The following is an 18,134-nucleotide window of genomic DNA, read 5'->3' as shown; positions in this document are numbered from 1 at the left end:
AAAGGAAAGAGAAAATAAGGCAAGAGAAAAAGGAAAGCAAAAGGAAAGGAATGAAAAGGAAAAGGGGAAAAAGGATAGAAACAAGGACAGAAAAAGAAAAGACAATGAAAGAGAAAAAGGAAAGAAAAGAAGAAGAGAGCAAATAGGGAAGGAGAAAATGGGAAGAAAAGGGGATGATGAAAAAAGGAAAGAAAAAAAGAAGAAAAAGGCAAGAGAAGAAGCAAAAGAGAAAAAGGAAAGGTATGAAAAGGAAAGGAAAGAGAAAAAGGAAAGCAACAAGTAAAGAGAAAAAAGGACAGGGAAAAAGGAAGGAAGGAAAAGGGGACAGAAAAGGGAAAGCAAAAAGGAAACAGAAAACAAAGAGGATAAAGAAAGGGGGGAAAGACGAAAGAAAAAGGGCAAGAAAAGAGGAAAGAAAAAAGGAAAGAAGGTAAGAAACTAGGGAAAGAGAAACAAGCAAATGAAGAGAAGGAATGAGAACAAAAGGAAAGAAAAAGTGGAGAGACCAAAAAAAGGAAAGGGAAAAAAGGAAAGGGAAAAAAGAAAGAAAAAAGGAAAAAGGAAAGAGAAATAGGGAAAGAGGACTATGGAAAGAGAAAAAATGGAAAGAGAAAAAGGAAAGCTAAAAAGGAGAAAAAGGAAAGGAAAGGAGAGTAAAGAAAAAAGGCAGGAGAAAGAGAAAAGGAAAGAGCAAAAAGGAAGCTTAGAAAAAGAAAGGGAAAGAAGGAAAGAGAAAATCAGCAAAGAGAATAAAGAAAAGGGGGGAAAGGATGAAAGAAGAAAAAGAAGAGAGAAAAAAAGGTTTGAGAAAAAAAGGTTTGAGAAAGCATGGAAAGACCAAGAGAGGAAAGAGAAAAAAGGAAAAGGATAAAAAGGAAAGAGAAAAAAAAGAAAAGGAAAGAGGGTGGCGAAAATAAGGGAAGAAAGAATACGAAGGCAAAACAAGGGAAGACAAAAAAAGAAGAAAAAGGAAGAAGGAAAAAAGGAAGACAGAAAAAGGAAAGGGAAATTAAGGAAAGGGCGCAAAAGGAAAGAACAGCAAAGGAAAAAAGGAAAGAACGGAACAGGAAAGAAAGAGTGAAAGAGGGAAAGAAAGAAAAGAAAGAGAAAGAAAGAAAAAGAGAAAGAAGGAAGGAAGGAAGATAAAGAAAGAAAGGCCCTGAACCAGGAGCAGGAGGACTCTTCATTCACTCCCGCCCAACTTCCCTACAATAAAGCACTTTTCTGCACCACTAGTGCACTGCTCTGTGTCTCTCTTTCCAACACTCAGGCACTCCAGGTCTTGCGGCTACTTTCATGCAATTCTGTGGGCACGGCAGGTCTGCTTGATTGCCCTGGCACACTGACGACGGAGCGGGAGGGCAAGAGATTGAGCAGCAGCAGCAGCAGCAGCAGCACCACCACCACCACCACCACCACCACCACCACCACAGTTGCTGTTGTGGGAGACTGCAAGCTGGATCTGGGGGAGAAATGCCTCCCTGTCGGGGAATCAAGGGCCACCCCCAGACAGCAGCAGGGACCTGTGATGGGGGCAGAGAAGCTGCCGAGAGGTGGTGCTGCTCGCAAAGGGGCTGGGGAGAAAAGGAGCACAGAGGCATGGCAGGTGTGCTGTTTGTTTCCTGGGTGCAGCTGTTCCCATTGGGGACATGTTGGATTTTGGGTCTTTTTTCAAAGATTCCCAAGATAAAGACTCCTTTAGAAGTAGTGCTTGCTGTTATTGATAGATTCTTCACATGCTTTGTTGCACTCATTTGGGGAGTAAGGCCTAATGCTGATGAATCCTTGTTTTCACGGGCATGAGTCTCACTAACTGGGTGTTCTGGAGAGGTATGAAGAATCCCAAAGCACCCTTTCACTGCACTGAAATCAGTACTTTTGAAGCCAGCATGTAATCATAAGTGTATAAACGAGCCATTGTCTCTGTGTCTAAGCCATACCAAGGGCAGGATGGAATCATGGATCTGGGCATCCAGTAAAACATCATCCAGTCTTCACAGCCCCTTTTCTTTCCAAATCACACAGGATATGGCCACATTGTAGAATTTGTCCAAACATTTTTTTTTTCAGCATGAGTATGAATGATATATTTGAAGTTATGACATCTCCCTTTAGTCAGTTTTAGAGAGCTATTTTTAGTGAAAAGTCAGAGTAAGTTTTTGTGGGATACATAAGGTAACTTATGATCCAGTGGGGACGATTACCTTGGATGGATTTCATTTATTTGCTCCTCTGTTTTTGAAAGAAGTTTGAAGGACCATTTTTTCCATTGTTTGAAGATGTGGGAAGAATAAATTTTTCCCAGTAAAAACAATTGCTGTTGCAATCATTTGTTACTTTAGACTGGTTTATTATAAAGAACAGTCCAAATTTTCTCCAGAGACAATTACTAGAGAATCCCTTGACTTGGACATTTCCATTCCCTTCCTTTTTTATCTGCCTCATACAATTCAGAGTATAAAGAATAAAAGAAAAATGGCAGCACACAGCTAATCAATTTATTTTCAGGAACTTCACTTTCTAAAGTGATAAAAACCATAGCTCCTTTTGAACTCAGAAGCACTTGTTATTGTCTAGGGAGAGAGGGAAACTGTGGGGATGAGCCAGCAGTGTAAGGGAGATAGAAGCCTTAGCTGGAAAGTTTCCTCTGAAAAGTCACAAAAACATAAGCAAAGGCCAGCATATCTCGGCTGCATGAAACAGAGGCAGTATTAGTATCAACACAGGTTTCAGAGTGGAGTTTATAATTCTGTACTAATAATGTGATACAAGCAGGGTTGTCTGTGCTTAGATTTCAGACTCTGGTTTCATAGGGAAATATCAAGTGGGAGAAACTTTTATACTAAGCCTAGTGTCAGAGCAAAAAATGTTGGGGAGCCTGGATTTGTAGTGTTTATGAATGCTATAATTTCTGTTTCTGTTCTCTTATTACCATAGTTACCTCTTCTGTGTCAGCTGAAGTCAATCTAGATGTGTGTGTTTGTTTTAGGACTTAAAAATCCCATTACCTCTTGTAACTCTAGAGAGAACATAGTGAAAACATTTAATACCCCTTTTTGGTTTCTGTGTCAGAATAGTGACTGAGAACAGGTGCTTTTAAATGGTATGTGCTCAAGGTGACAGACCCTTGAATATCTGAGAACTTGTCAAAACAATTCCTCAAGAACTGGTGGTTTGAGAAAGCATAGTGAGTTCCCACAGTACCACAGAAGAGAAACATACAGACTGTCTTAAGTGACAGATCAGAAAAATCATGAAACAGATGATTTAGCTATTGGTATAAACCACAGACATGGCAAAGTAATAAGAGACAAACACTGCAGATTTATCAAGGCAAATCATATCAACATCTCCTTGGACAGGATAGCTGGTCTATTATATAGAAAGGAGAACTTCAGAGTGTATATAAATAGATTTTAGTATCTTCACAGACCTATGGAAAAACAATCTACATGAAATCCCCATAAAATGGGTGCTGATTTAAAAAAAAAAAGGTCATTCACTGAGCAGCACTCTGAGGTTCCTTAGGGCATTTTAAACAGGGTTCTGTGCAAGAAACTAATCAATATTTTAATTAATAACTTAGCTGGTGGAATGACAAAATATACAGATGAAATTCCTGAGTGGTGCTGAACTGGGGGGTGGCACCAACTTCATTATTCAAGCTGAGCAATGTGAGAATTACTCTACAATCAGTAGTATTCAGCTTATTAGAGGTAAGATGAAAGTGCCATGCCTGGGAGAAATCGAATGCTGAGAGGCAAAATGGACAATAATGGAATAAGCAGAAGTGTTGCATCTGGAGTTATAATATTAGGCTAGGAACTGAACATGCATCAACAATGCAATGGTGATGCAGAAAAAGTATTCTGGAATGTATAAAACACTAAAGGAATATCTAAGACATAAGCTGCAATTATTCTCCTTCGCTAGTAGTGATGTGACCTCAGGCACTGAACTGTGGCCAGTTTTAAGGAGTTCTGGGCACTGTATATTAGAAAAGGTCCACATCTTTTTCCCTCCGCAAAAAAGTGAGAAGAATGATCACAGGTCTAGAAAACAGGACTTTTAAGGAAAAATTACAAGAACTGCATTTATGTAAATAGAAAAGAGAAGGCTGAGCTGGAAATATGATACTAATTCTCCATGGCAGGTAGGCAACTGTTCTGCAGGTCCTCAGAGAGCATAATGCAATGCAATTAGATTAGCTTAAAGTAACAGAGATTTACTTTAGATATTAGGAAAAATATTTTAAATACAAAGAGAGTTAAGCACTATACAAAAATGTCTGGGACTTTGGCCACTGGGAGTCTTTATGAATAAGCTACACAAACGGCTGTGAGAGGTGATCTAAACGCACTTCATCCCTTTCAGAGAAGGGGAGCTACTTCCTGAGGTTTCTTCCAGCTCCCCATTCCCTAGATATTATGATTTCTTTATTCATTTCTAATATTTTTTATCAAATGTTTATTTTGGACCATATTTCTTCAGATTACATTAATTATTTTAAACAATACTTTAGTATTTATTTTCAAAGGCAAGATGCAGCTTCTAGGTCTTTGTAGTGCTGTCATGGATGGCTACGTGCTTTTTAGGAAAGACAGGCCAGGAAAGCGAGGTGGTGGAGTTGCTCTTTATGTGAGAGAGCAACTGGAATGTATGGAGCTGTGCCTAGGGGTGGATGAAGAGCGAGTCGAGAGCTTATGGGTAAGGATTAAAGGGCAGGTTAACATGGGTGACACTGTTGTGGGTGTTTACTACAGGCCACCTGATCAGGATGAGGAAGTCGATGAGGCCTTCTACAGACAACTGGAAGTAGCCTCACGATCCCAGGCCCTGGTTCTCATGGGGGACTTCAACCACCCCGATATCTGCTGGAAAGACAACACAGCTAGGCACAAACAGTCCTGGAGGTTCCTGCAGAGCACTGGTGACAACTTCTTGACACAGGTGGTGGAGGAGCCAACAAGGAGAGGTGTGCTGCTGGACCTCGTACTAACAAACAAAGAAGGACTGGTGGAAGATGTGAAGGTCAGGGGCTGCCTTTGCTGCAGTGACCATGAGATGGTGGAGTTCAGGATCCTGCAAGGAGGAAGCAGGGCAATAAGTAGGATCACAACCCCGGACTTCAGGAGAGCAAACTTTGGCCTCTTCAGGGACCTACTTGGAGGAATCCCATGGGTTAGGGCCCTAGAAGGAAGGGGTGTTCAAGAGAGCTGGTTAATATTCAAACACCACTTCCTCCAGGCTCAAGAGCGGTGCATCCCTATGAGTAGGAAGTCAAGCAAAGGAGGTAGGAGACCTGCACGGATGAGCAAGGAGCTCCTGGCAAAAGTCAACCAGAAGAAGGAAGTATACAGAAAGTGGAAAGGGGGACAGGCCACTTGGGAGGAATATAGGAACGTTGTCAGAGTATGCAGGGATGCGACGAGGAAGGCTAAGGCCCGTTTGGAATTAAATCTGGCTAGAGACGTCAAGGACAAAAAGAAGGGCTTCTTCAAATACATCAGTAGCAAGAGGAAGACTAGGGAAAATGTGGGGCCTTTGCTGAATGGGGTGGGTGCCCTGGTGACGAAGGATGCAAAGAAGGCAGAGTTACTGAATGCCGCCTTTGCCTCAGTCTTTACTGCTCAGGCCAGCCCTCAGGAACCCCAGACCCTGGAGGCAAGAGAGAAAGTCTGGAGAAAGGAAGACTTTCCCTTGGTGGAGGAGGATCGGGTTAGAGATCATTTAAGCAAACTTGACACCCACAAATCCATGGGCCCTGATGGGATGCACCCACGAGTGCTGAGGGAGCTGGCAGATGTCATTGCTAGGCTACTCTCCATCATCTTGGAAAGGTCATGGAGAACAGGAGAGGTGCCTGAAGACTGGAAGAAAGCCAATGTCACCCCAGTCTTCAAAAAGGACAAGAAGGAGGACTTGGGAAACTACAGGCCAGTCAGCCTCACCTGCATCCCTGGAAAGGTGATGGAGCAGCTCATCCTGGAGGCCATCTCCAAGCATGTGGAGGACAAGAAGGTGATCGGGAGTAGTCAGCATGGCTTCACCAAGGGGAAATCATGCCTAACCAATCTGATAGCCTTCTATGATGGAATGACTGGCTGGGTAGATGAGGGGAGAGCGGTGGATGTTGTCTGCCTTGACTTCAGCAAGGCTTTCGAGACTGTCTCCCATAACATCCTCATAGGCAAGCTCAGGAAGTGTGGGCTAGATGAGAGGACAGTGAGGTGGATTGAGAACTGGCTGAATGGCAGAGCTCAGAGGGTTGTGATCAGTGGCACAAAGTCTAGTTGGAGGCCTGTAGCTAGTGGTGTTCCCCAGGGGTCAGTACTGGGTCCAGTCTTGTTCAATTTCTTCATCAATGACCTGGATGAAGGGACAGAGTGCACCCTCAGCAAGTTTGCTGATGATACAAAACTGGAAGGAGTGGCGGATACACCAGAGGGCTGTGCTGCCATTCAGAGAGACCTGGCCAGGCTGGAGAGGTGGGCGGAGAGGAACCTCATGAAGTTCAATAAAGGCAAGTGCAGGGTCCTGCACCTAGGGAGGAATAAACCCAGGCACCAGTACAGGCTGGAGGCTGACCTGCTGGAAAGCAGCTCTGCGGAGAAGGACCTGGGAGTGCTGGTGGACACCAAGTTAAGCATGAGGCAGCAATGTGCCCTTGTGGCCAAGAAGGCCAATGGGATCCTGGAGTGCATCAGGAAGAGTGTTGCCAGCAGGTTGAGGGAGGTGATCCTCCCCCTCTACTCAGCCCTGGTGAGGCCACATCTGGAGTAGTGTGTCCAGTTCTGGGCTCCCCAGTACAAGAGAGACGTGGAGCTCCTGAAGCAAGTCCAGCAAAGGGCACAAAGATCATTAGGGGACTGGAGCATCTTTCCTTTGAGGAAAGGCTGAGAGAGCTGGGCCTGTTTAGCCTGGAGAAGAGAAGGCTGAGAGGAGATCTTATCAACGTGTACAAGTATCTGAAGAGAGGGTGTCAAGAGGATGGGGCCAGACTCTTTTCAGTGGTGCCCAGTGACAGGACGCAAGGCAACGGGCACAAACTGAAACACAAACAGTTCCATCTGAACATGAGGAAAAACTTTTTCACTGTGAGGGTGACAGAGCACTGGAACAGGTTGCCCAGAGAGGTTGTGGAGTCTCCTTCTCTGGAGATATTCAAAACGTGCCTGGATGCAATCCTGTGCAATGTGCTCTAGGTGACCCTGCCTGAGCAGGGGGGTTGGACTAGATGATCTCCAGAGGTTCCTTCCAACCTCAATCACTCTGTGATTCTGTGATTCTGTGATTCTATGGTCTCTGTTCTCTTTCGGACAACTTCTTATGTATTAGAAAAAAAACTGTTCCCTTTTCTGGACTAACCCAGGTCTTTTGACTTTTCTTCTTAGGTCACACACTGTAAAACTCTCATATTTGGGTTTGCCTACAAATATGGCAGACCTACTCTAGGTAGATTACAATATTTATTACTGTGATGTCTAGGGAGCCACTAGTGACAATGAGAAATATGAAAGAACTGAGGGAGGGGAAATCAGACCAGAAGGAGGTTTTTAAAGGGGAAGCCTCCAGATCTTGCTGCAAAAGGAGGTCATCTTTAAACACATCAGCAAAGACACAGGTAAGTCAGTTAACTCAGGAGCATCAATCTGATAAATGACAGCAAAAGGGGCCAGACAGAGGTTACTACCTACAGGTATAGCCTGGTTTAGAGAAGAAGATATGAGACATAATCAACAGAGGAGCTGGATTGCAATCTGATATTGGAAGAGCTGGTTGACTTTGCTAGAAGAATAAAAGTGGTGCAAAATGTAATAGTGCAAGATATAAAATCATGCCTATAAGGACTAATAACAATAATTGTAAGCTCTGATCTTACTAGCTGGAATGAAAGGAGGAGAAAGATCTGGATGACTTGAACAGCCGTGAAAAAGAAATGTGATCCTGGCACATCTGGCTGAAATATATTTAGGAGCAACTGGGATACATTAATGCCATGGTGTAAAGACATCGTAATTCTGTGCCTGTCTGGGTTCACATCACACACCAGTGCAATCCCTATGGGCAGCTGGTTGCCTCAGGAATATCAGTCAGGTACAGACCTAATCATTTTTATTTCAATACAGCTTGGTCCCCACAAGATATATGAGTCTTATCCACCAGTATTAAGCAAATTTCTTACTTCCTTAGCACCTTCCCCTTTTTAAATCCTGATCTTTTACCGTTAGGAGTTCCAGGCAGATATTTTGATCTGTTTCTCTAGTCAGGTATGACCAGCTACGTGCCTATTGGGAATATCAAATTTTGTCAAGGTTCCGTATTTCAGAGAATATATTGTAATAGAAAGTGTTGTAAAAGTATCCTCATGTCTAGGATTGTCTCCTTGTCCTGTCTCTACAGGACAACCGAATTTCTACCTGCCTTTGCTTCTCAGATCTCAGACCTCTCGGAGTTAATTGGGAAGTAGATTCCTGTATATCCATTAAGCTCTTGATTATAAAGGTACATAGCATTCTTTGTTTTCTAGGTTACTTGATTTGAAACCATAAAAAAAATATATCAGATGTCTGATCTATAGAATAAGCCTTTTTACATAAAATGCAGAGTAGGTTTATGCAGTTATGATAAGGCAATTAAAAATATGGAAAAATTTTAATACTAACTTTGTTTCTCTGAGTCAGATGAAAAAAATTGCAGCAAATAGATGTGTTTGGGCCCTCCAGGGTAAACATTCTGCAAAAATAATTGCTCTCTTTCATCTCCATCTAAAACTCAGACAAGTAGTAATGTCCATAATAATTATTAGTGGGTTAGTCATCCACAAACACTTCTGGCAATCAGAGCTGAAGTTACTAAGAAACAGTTGGAATCTCCCTTGGCTCTCTCCTTCTAGATGGGGAAACAGCTGCTCCAATTGTCAAACATCTCTAGGGACCCCACTGATAAGTGAATAGGAGTTAATGCAGCTTCCAATACTAGAAAGACAGTCGGGACAACCTGATCTTTCCCAAAGAAGAAACTAGCAGCTATGTTCATGCACTCCCTGTCACTACTTGGGAGCAATTCAGCACAGGGTCCCTTCCTTCCTCTGCCTGCAAATACAGGATTCTTCCCAGCAATACCTATGCCTGCCTTCCAGAAGAGACATGACTTGACATGTACTGAGCTTAGTTTAAGTCCAGTGCCCCTTGAACACAGTAGTCACAGTTCATGCTCTAGAGTATTATGTATTCTTGTCTAGCATCAGAAGTCATTCCTTGTGACACATTAATGAAACATTTATATGAAGCTGATTACAGCCATGTCAGTGCCAAACCCTTACCTCATAAAGCAACCGAGATTATTCACATATAAAGGATATTCCAGCTTCAGCTATAGAACACCAGAAGGCTTGGTATACAAAATAAAGGATGAGAAGATTCATAAATCACAGGAAAATGCAGCTCTGGGATATCATCAATATTTAAAGTATGTGACAATTTTTCTTGTAGCCATGGTAAATCTTCTGTACAGAAAAGAACTATTTAAATACTTGAACTGATGGGGATTCTTAATTTATTTCCATTACAATGCTTAAAGTTTTAACTGCTGATAGAACTGACGGGATCTTTAATGATGGGTTTCATGGCAGAATCAAAACTTTACCCAGGAACAACTTGATTTCAAAACACTTTAGAGGGAAAAATAGAAATTTTTAATATGACTTTCTTGTTTTACATGCTCACATACACATTTCATATTTAAACACAAAATGACACATCCTGAAAATTCCGTATTTTAACTTTTCAGAAATGTTATTCCACAGGAAACGTGGACATCTCACTCTAGTTCGGAAAAGTCTCGCAGAATAAAACTTTCAAAAGCTTTAAAGTTACCACTAGTTCAAGCTACAAGGAACAAAGATCACAGTACTTTTTAAACTACTGGTTAACCATTTATTGAAATGATTGTAATAATCAGTAAATGCTAACTACAGACATTGCATGTATGTAGACCTGTGCTTGTGTGTGAAACATCCTCATTCAGCTGAAGCATGTTGTTAAGGACTGTGGCCTCAAAAGGTTGCTAAATTCAACCTATGTCCCTTTATAGATCTAGCCACAAACATCCACAATTTACAGTGAAATACTGGAATGACAAGAGCAAGTAACAACCCTGCCCCAAAGACCTGCACTTCCACTGTTACTGATCAGTTTTCCTGCTTTTGTCTTAACTATCCCAGTGTTACTAGCCTAGCCATTGCTATTTGTGGAACAAAAAAGAACACGCCTGAAACTGGGATCATCAGTGCTCTTTTGAGGAAGATTTTACCAATAATGTGCCAACTTTCTTAACTTTTTCATGTCTAGTTTTGAAAAGATATCTGCCTGTCTAGGACAAGAGAAGGGAAATTTGACTTTATACAGTAAATTAACTATTTTTTTTCTACAATATTCAAAACAAGGTCTGAGTCTCAGCATAAAGCACATCTTAAAAAAAAATTACTTTAAAAGCAAAGTTTAAAAATTCCCAATAGGGGAAAAAAACAAGCTGGAAAACCATGATCCTTTTTCTTCCTGAGAGGAACACATCAGAAGGAAGAGCTTAGCTTTGTACTCTGCTGCAAGGTGGAGAAAGCATGTCTTCATCGGTATTGCTTAGGACTAAGGGGAATGCTGCTAGATAAAATTGGCTCATGACAGGTGTGGCCTCCTGCCTGGATGTATGATTTCTATGTGTGGGCACGAACAACAGGTACAAACTGTAAACAGCCTTAGAGCATTTGGACATTTATAAGCTCTGAACTATTCTGGCCTGCTCTGCCAATATGCAAACATTAATACCTCCTTGCTTCTGTTCTGTGTCTATCCATACAGACGTCTCGTACAGAAACAGAATTGTGTCCTGAGCAAGCAATATGCCTGGTATTTTCTGATTTTCCATTTTGCCTAAAATAGCCCCTTTTTCTTTTTCAGACAGAGTAATTTTCTAATCCCTCTTCTCATTTTTCTTCCCTTAAGGTAGCTCAGAGGAAGCATGAGAAAGCAATTTTTCCTTTGGGAGACTAATTTTTTGTTGCTCATGAAAAATTTTGCATTCTAAAGCTGTATCAAAATCTGTTGAGCAAACTAGGGCAAACAGCTTGCTCTTTGGTTTTAAAGGGAGTTTATTCTCCAAGTGGAGAAGAAGGAAAATGAAGCTTATAGCATTGTTCCAGTGACTGAGCCAGACTGCAATCCAGGATATCTTCATTTAATTCTGGTTTGTACTACCAACTTCCTCTGTGACCCCGGACAAATCATTTTCTCTTTCTCCCTTCTTTTCTTAGCTATAATACTAAGTTACTCTAGGGCTAATTGTAATGCCAGGTTGCTCCTGTTCATTATCTATCTCACCTACTCAGACTGTCATGAATTACAGGTCGTGATTTTTTGTATTGTGTACCTATTTGCAACCTACTCATCACTGGGATGCAGGGATAATAATTATCTATTAGCTACTTGGAATATGAATTTGGAGTCCATTTCTGGAAAAAGTTATCTTTAAGTTTCAGAAGGTATCCTTCTGTGCAGAAGAATAACTACAGAAACTATTGTTACTTTTCTGAGAATTCAAACAATTTCATCTGAGATATTATCCCTGGATTTTAATCTAAGCTTAAGTAAGATGCCAAATCTTCATCAGTTTGGTTTCATATATTTTCTCACTGCATAGTGAGAACACTAAGGCTTTATAGAGTATCCATATTGCTTTCAGAAAACATTATCTGTTTTCCCCTAAGGCGTGTCAAGAAAATTAATGTTTTCTTAGGAAAAACAAAAAACAAAAAAGCTAATCTCTTCCCTGTCATTCACATGCAGACAAGTATTTTTTAAATGCCTCCTAAAGAGGAAAAATTAGCTAGTCTAATTATTTTTTAGCAGTTTTGTCAAATCTCCAGCCTGGCATTAAGCAGCTGTGAATCAACATTAAAATAACTTCAGATTTTTTTCTACACAAATTGAGTAAACATATACGTGTGTATTTCACATCTACAAGAAAAGAGAGTTAAGTCTCAGTCTTGAGAGAGTAATCTATCAATTTTTTTCTAAAAGATAATTAACATCGAAGTAATGCATTTTTTCCAGGTATTTGTAAAAACAACATTTTTCTTGTGCATTTTTAAATGAACCAGTGATCTGAAACTAGCCACTAGCCCTTGGGTGTTCACAGCTTGCATTATATAGCTGAGGTATGTTTGAGTCATAACTCCAAAGCTATCTCACAAGAAAAAAAAGATTAGTTTCCTTTGCTTTCTTCTAATTCACCTGTTATTACTAAAATGCACTTTTTTCCCCCAAGAACATAGTTTAAGTCAGTTCAGAATGTTTCATAGCTTTTGGCCCATGAGGCTTACCCTATGGCCTATCTTTACAAACATTTTGCAGCAAAACACAGCACAGCTAGTGAATTTGCTGTTTCTGTTAACCTGGTGCCCCAGAATTCTTAAGTTCTTTCTGTACCTCTCCTGAAAATCCTCCTTTTTCAGGAAAATAGTGCTCTTCCACATCACATAGCTCTGTATTAGAGTGTCCTTCTACAGTTCCTATTCTTTTTATAAAAAACAGATATTGATACAATACAGATGCCTGAAAATAAATATGTGGGGATTCTCAAAGCCTCTTCCTGCCTTCTACAGTGAAAAGATGTCAAGAAATCAAATCACCTAAATAATTTATGTTCTGTGCTCATGACACTTTCTTAAAACTCTGAAAGTGGGGTGTTTACCTTTATTAGTATTTGAGCACTCACCAAACACTGTTGTGTAAGAACAGTTTGAATGACATATAATTTTTGCTTGACTTGAAATCTAAACACCTATGAGTGCATGTATTATTCTCCTGATACCTTTCCTTGCCTTAATTTTCTATTGTTAGGTCTGTACTAGAACTTCTGAAATATCTTCTTCAAGATGAGCCTTTTATTTGTGTGTTATTGGGGACTTTTCATTTAAACAAGAAGATGAAGAATGCTAAACAGCTTGGTAGGTACTAAAGAGCACAGGAGAGGATGACAGTAGTTTTGCATAAAAAAGGGATCTATTATCAGTACCTTTAAAATAAGACAGAGGGAAAAGGGTTCCCCCCACCGTCCGTTTGTAACTTGATTTGACAAGTGTATCTACAATCTATGATTTCTCATAGAAATTCTGTCATTATTACAATACGCCAAATTAAAATTTGCCACATTATTACAGTATAATTGACAATATGCTTCTCAGTGAACATGGAACCTTGAATGCCAATAGGGCTATAGGATAGTCCAGCTACACTGCCCACAGGGAGGGGCAACTGACTGGTAGGTTTGTTGTCCAAAACGCTTGTTGAGGATGTAGGCCAGAGCTGGGAGAAGCCACCAGGAAAAAATGAAGGCAGTATAGCAAAGGAGCTATATTTTGGCAAGCAGACATGGAAACATCTGGGAAAGAAAGACAACTTTGGTAGGAGAGAGACTTTTTTAACAGGATGCCTGTTTTAGGTGAGGAACCAATGATGGAACAAGCAACCTGAGATGGGAAGACACTGTCTTTCAGAAGAAAAGCCAGGAGCTGCAGAAGAGTTGTAGATAAACCCAAAGGACCAAATGATTCAAAATGATGAGGAAAATTGAGGAATGAAAAGTAATGGGAAAGTGTCATCTTTTGGTCTGGATCTGTGTATTAAACTACAAAAATGAAGAAGAGTTGTATATTTCAACCCTGTGCAATGTATTTTGAAACCTCAGTGCTTCTAAGGAGGTTGACCTATAGATGTTTCATAACTTTAGCAGGAGGAGCAAAAGATTGCTGTAGAGAAAAGGGCTTGGATGTAAGAGTATTCATTTGGGGATTTAAGGTCTTTGACAAGAATCCTCACAGGAAAAAGCAGTGTCATACCTGGCGTGACTACCTGCACACCCAAAGCCAGGAACAGTGTTTCCCTTCTACTCAGTGCCAGCAAGCTCACATGGAGAGATTGCTTAGCACTCTATTTAGGAGCAATATAAATGTTTGGGGGGCACTGAGGTAAGCTAATTTTTTTGCGGGAGTTTTAAGAGTACATTATCATGAACCGCAAATTCTTAGAGAAAGAAAACTTTTCCAGGCTAAACTGAATTCTACACAGTATTTCTTAGGTCATGAAAAGCAAAATAACTCTTAAATTGGTGGAAAAAGGTACTTTTATTTTCTCAAGTAATTTTTTGGTGGTCCTGCTTTCACTAGTTCCGTAACAATAGGATGCTGTGTTACAGTCAAATAACAACTATAATAGCAACCTTATAATGAAAAATTACTTTGTAAACTAGCACAATCCTCCAATCATCCCTCTTCAGGCAGGACAATGGAAACGCTCTAAACATAAAGATAAAATGGATCATGATTTCTCTTTGGTGTTTGTCAAGTCAAAAATCAAGCAGCAATAATGAAAAACATCAATTAAAGAAAATGGTTTGTGGGAGGGAATGAAAAGAAAGCAAGAGGAAACATACACTAAGAAGTGAAACTGTAAAATTTACCAGTACAAAGACGTCTAACATTAGAAATACTGATGCATATTATAACAATTCCACTCAAAAGATGTAGCCAAGAAATGCTTGAAACAATTTAGAAAAATCTTAAAGACAGAAACAACATTTTAAAAACAAAAGAACAAAAGAATGAAATGGAGACTGGAAAACAGGGAAAGAGAAATCCCATTTATGCTCCATGAATTTATTTATTTGAAAATGTACAGTAAGATAATAAATAACCGGCCCTGATAGCTTACATTTTTGGAGAGTAGAGGGATTCAGCTTTCAGAGCTGCCTTACACAAATAACATATATGTTATTCAGAGGCCCTCTATCTTCTCAGAATAGGAAAAGTCCAATCAGACGCTGTCATAAACTTGTCCCTAAAATTAACCATGTCTGGAGACAAAAGGGTAAATAGGTAGGATGGGGTTAATTATTTAAAAAGATTATGAGCAGTGAGCTGCAGGGTTCCTGCTGGGAAGTCATGAGGTGGTGTAACAATATGCTGGAAGATACTAGAAATGGAAAGTCTTGTTTGCCATTGAAATTGCTAAATAGTGATTGATGCTGTGAGAACCAAAACTAGCAGCACTTCTTCCTGGACATTAGAGGAAGGAAGAGAGATAGATGTGGCTTGAAGACTGGGTAACGTCAGAATGACAGCATTACGAGTGGATGAAAGCAGCAAGCTTTGTCATCAGGGCTGTAATCTTACCAGGTTCACTGCCACCTCCCAGGAGATTCTTCATCATGGTCTTGAGTCTTCTCCTGCCCAGGGCACACAGAGCCAAGGACATCATCATGCTTCCTTCAGCCTAAGCCCTCACTGATGTGACTTCAGCTTGGAAAGGCCAGACCTGCTTTCCACCCTTGCCAGCCCTCCCATCCCTTTCTCAGAGGCTGAACCCTGACTCCAGTGGCTCTGCTGCCCCTGTAACAACAGGGACAATAACCAAAACCCAACTAGTGCTAATTCATTTGAGTGCCCAGCTACAACTTGCTCAGCTGTTACCTTCTGGCTAGCTCAAACATCCCAAAGTAGAGGAGGAAACCTCTGACAGCAAAATAGGGTGGGCAGCTGAGGGCAGCAGCTATTACAGTCTTCCTGCTTACCTGTTAAGGGGCAGAGATTTCTTGCACTGCTTTCTGTTTTACCCATCCCTCCTTCTCTTCTCTCTTTACATGAGTTTTCCTTTCCATTCTCTACATTATTTTTTTCTCTCTCTCTTTCTGAGAGAAATAAGAAGCTGCTTTGGCTAACCTATACAATCTACCAAAATAGTTTTGAGGTTATGAGTGTAGATGCAGCTAAAACACTGAAGTGATCCATATCTGGTAAGAGAATGGGCTGTGCTTCCGGCAGTTAAGTTGACGTAAAAGTCAGCACCTATGTGATTTTTTTTTTTAATAGAGAAAATAATTCCATTGAAGAAAAGAACATATTCTTTCTTCTTTTATGCCCATTTGTTTTCAAAGATTTAGGAATTCAATTCAAATCAAAACAGTAGCCCTAAAGCATCTAAAATAACTTTTCTTTTTTTGCAATAAAGACTGCTAGTACCATTTAAAAGACTGTCAAATGATGAATTTTTCTTTAAAGATGTTTTGCACCTCAAGGTGAATGGATATTGTTAACATGAAAAAAAGTTAATAATTTATATTTCAAATGCTTTGCTGTTTTTTTCTCCTTTAGCTCTAAGAGCAGTGTTAAGCAAGCCAAAATTGCTGTTCTCAAAGACACTGAAAGTTTTAACTATTTGATGTTGTGCAGGTCATGACAAAAATTTTTAACAGCCCCATTATAATTTGTTTCATCAATCTGAAAAGAAGCATCCCTGCTCAAATGACCATTCCACTATATTTGTCTAGAAAACATACACCAGTGTTCTGGGGATTTACTGCATGGAGAGGCTTGACAGCTTTCTTTGACTCAAATAATACTACAACTATGGTTAAATATATAAAATGATAAACATAACCCCTCTGAATCTTCAACAAATATTCTCATATGAAGCCCAATTTCTTCTTTTAGTGACATTAATGCTTTTTTTTCTTTCTTGTATGGGTGTGCTCAGACAAGCAAAATTCTAATTGAGGATAAGCTTAGGTAAATCTCTGTGTCATACAGAGGAACTGATTCCCCTGGATTTTCAAAAATGTAAGCATCATTTATCAATGTGGGGTGACAAGGACTATATTTCTCGCTATTAAGATAATTCCTCTAGGCTTTTCTACCTACTTCCTAATCAAGGGTTTTTGAAGCCCAACAATACTTTCTTTTGGAGGGTGTATGCTTTAATAATCCTTAGCTTTTTAAGATGGTGTAATCCTTCTCCTGTATCCCCTGATGCAACAGCTATTTTTTGTATTTACTTAGAAGGAACTTCTTTTCCAAGGGTTTATGTGACCCACAATGTTTTTTCAGATGTATTACTCTAATAAAAGGCATATTTTCTTGCAAGATCCTGACTACTACAGTAACAATAATACTGTGCAATGACACAGTTAAGCTTTGATAACCACGCTACTGATTCATTATGTGTTGAACTCAAGCCATATTCTTAAGCCATGCTGACTTAAACTGAACTTTCCATATAGCATATTCAGAAGAGATAAGTTTAAACATTTTCCTCAGACAGGGACTTAGAAAGAAAAAAGTTTTACCTCAGCACTGGCTGTGCTTAGTGTATACCTCAAGTCACTTTTGTTGCTATTTACATTTTAAAGTTTTTTGTTATGTACTAGTCCTTCAGACAGCTGGCAGTTTCCAGAATGCATGAAATCTTATGATTTGTATTCAGCTAATGACATAAAAAAAATGAAAAACAAAGAAAACCAAGAGCACCTGAAGCCTTAGGAAGCTCCCTGCAAGGCCTTTGCACAGCAGCACTGGTCCGTGCTGCAGAGTGGCTTGTGGTCCCGCTCGCCAGCTGGCTCGGAGCTGAATGTGCAAGAAGGACCTGCAGCGCCTTGCAGCCGCTGCCAGGGTAGACTGTGTCCCAGGTGCACACCCAGATTTAGGAAAGGCTCGCGAGTTAAGGGATTTAAACTGATGGGAAAGCTCTCACTGAGGTTGAAGAGACCTAGATTTTAATCAAAAAACTGTGAAGCTGACTTCTGATTATGCTGTCCCATTTTCAGAAAAACCCCTCAGTGACGATATCTTTCAACAGCTCATTATTCAAAATTAGTGTTGAGATGGCAGGATAAGACACATTGTGCTCATCATACTTTCTGCATTTATCATGACATTTGACTATGTGTCTTTCAGATACCTGTGGAACATTGTCGTACACAGTGATATAAATTAAATAAGCAGTGATCAGCTCCTAGAATCCTAGTCAGGTCAGATTCTAAGTAATTTCTTGCAATATGTGTAGACTTGGCTCATTCATTCGCATTTAGACCAGAATATAAAGAAATCTGAAATACATCAGGAACTGTATCTATTTAACCATCATTTTCTCCTGCTGTTGTAAATGGCAGCTCAGCATCATTAAATGCCTCTCTCACAGCTTCTCTGTATTTTTACTGTTTTTTTTAGTATTAGTCTTACTTTTACTACTGATGGTTGCAGGAAAAAATATTTTTTGGATTGAAAAGGAGGTAATTTAATATAA

Source organism: Apteryx mantelli, chromosome 3 (assembly GCF_036417845.1).
Source record: "Apteryx mantelli isolate bAptMan1 chromosome 3, bAptMan1.hap1, whole genome shotgun sequence".
Classification (NCBI taxonomy): domain Eukaryota; kingdom Metazoa; phylum Chordata; class Aves; order Apterygiformes; family Apterygidae; genus Apteryx; species Apteryx mantelli.
The sequence above is the reverse complement of the archived record's forward strand: the minus strand, read 5'-3'. Positions refer to the sequence as shown.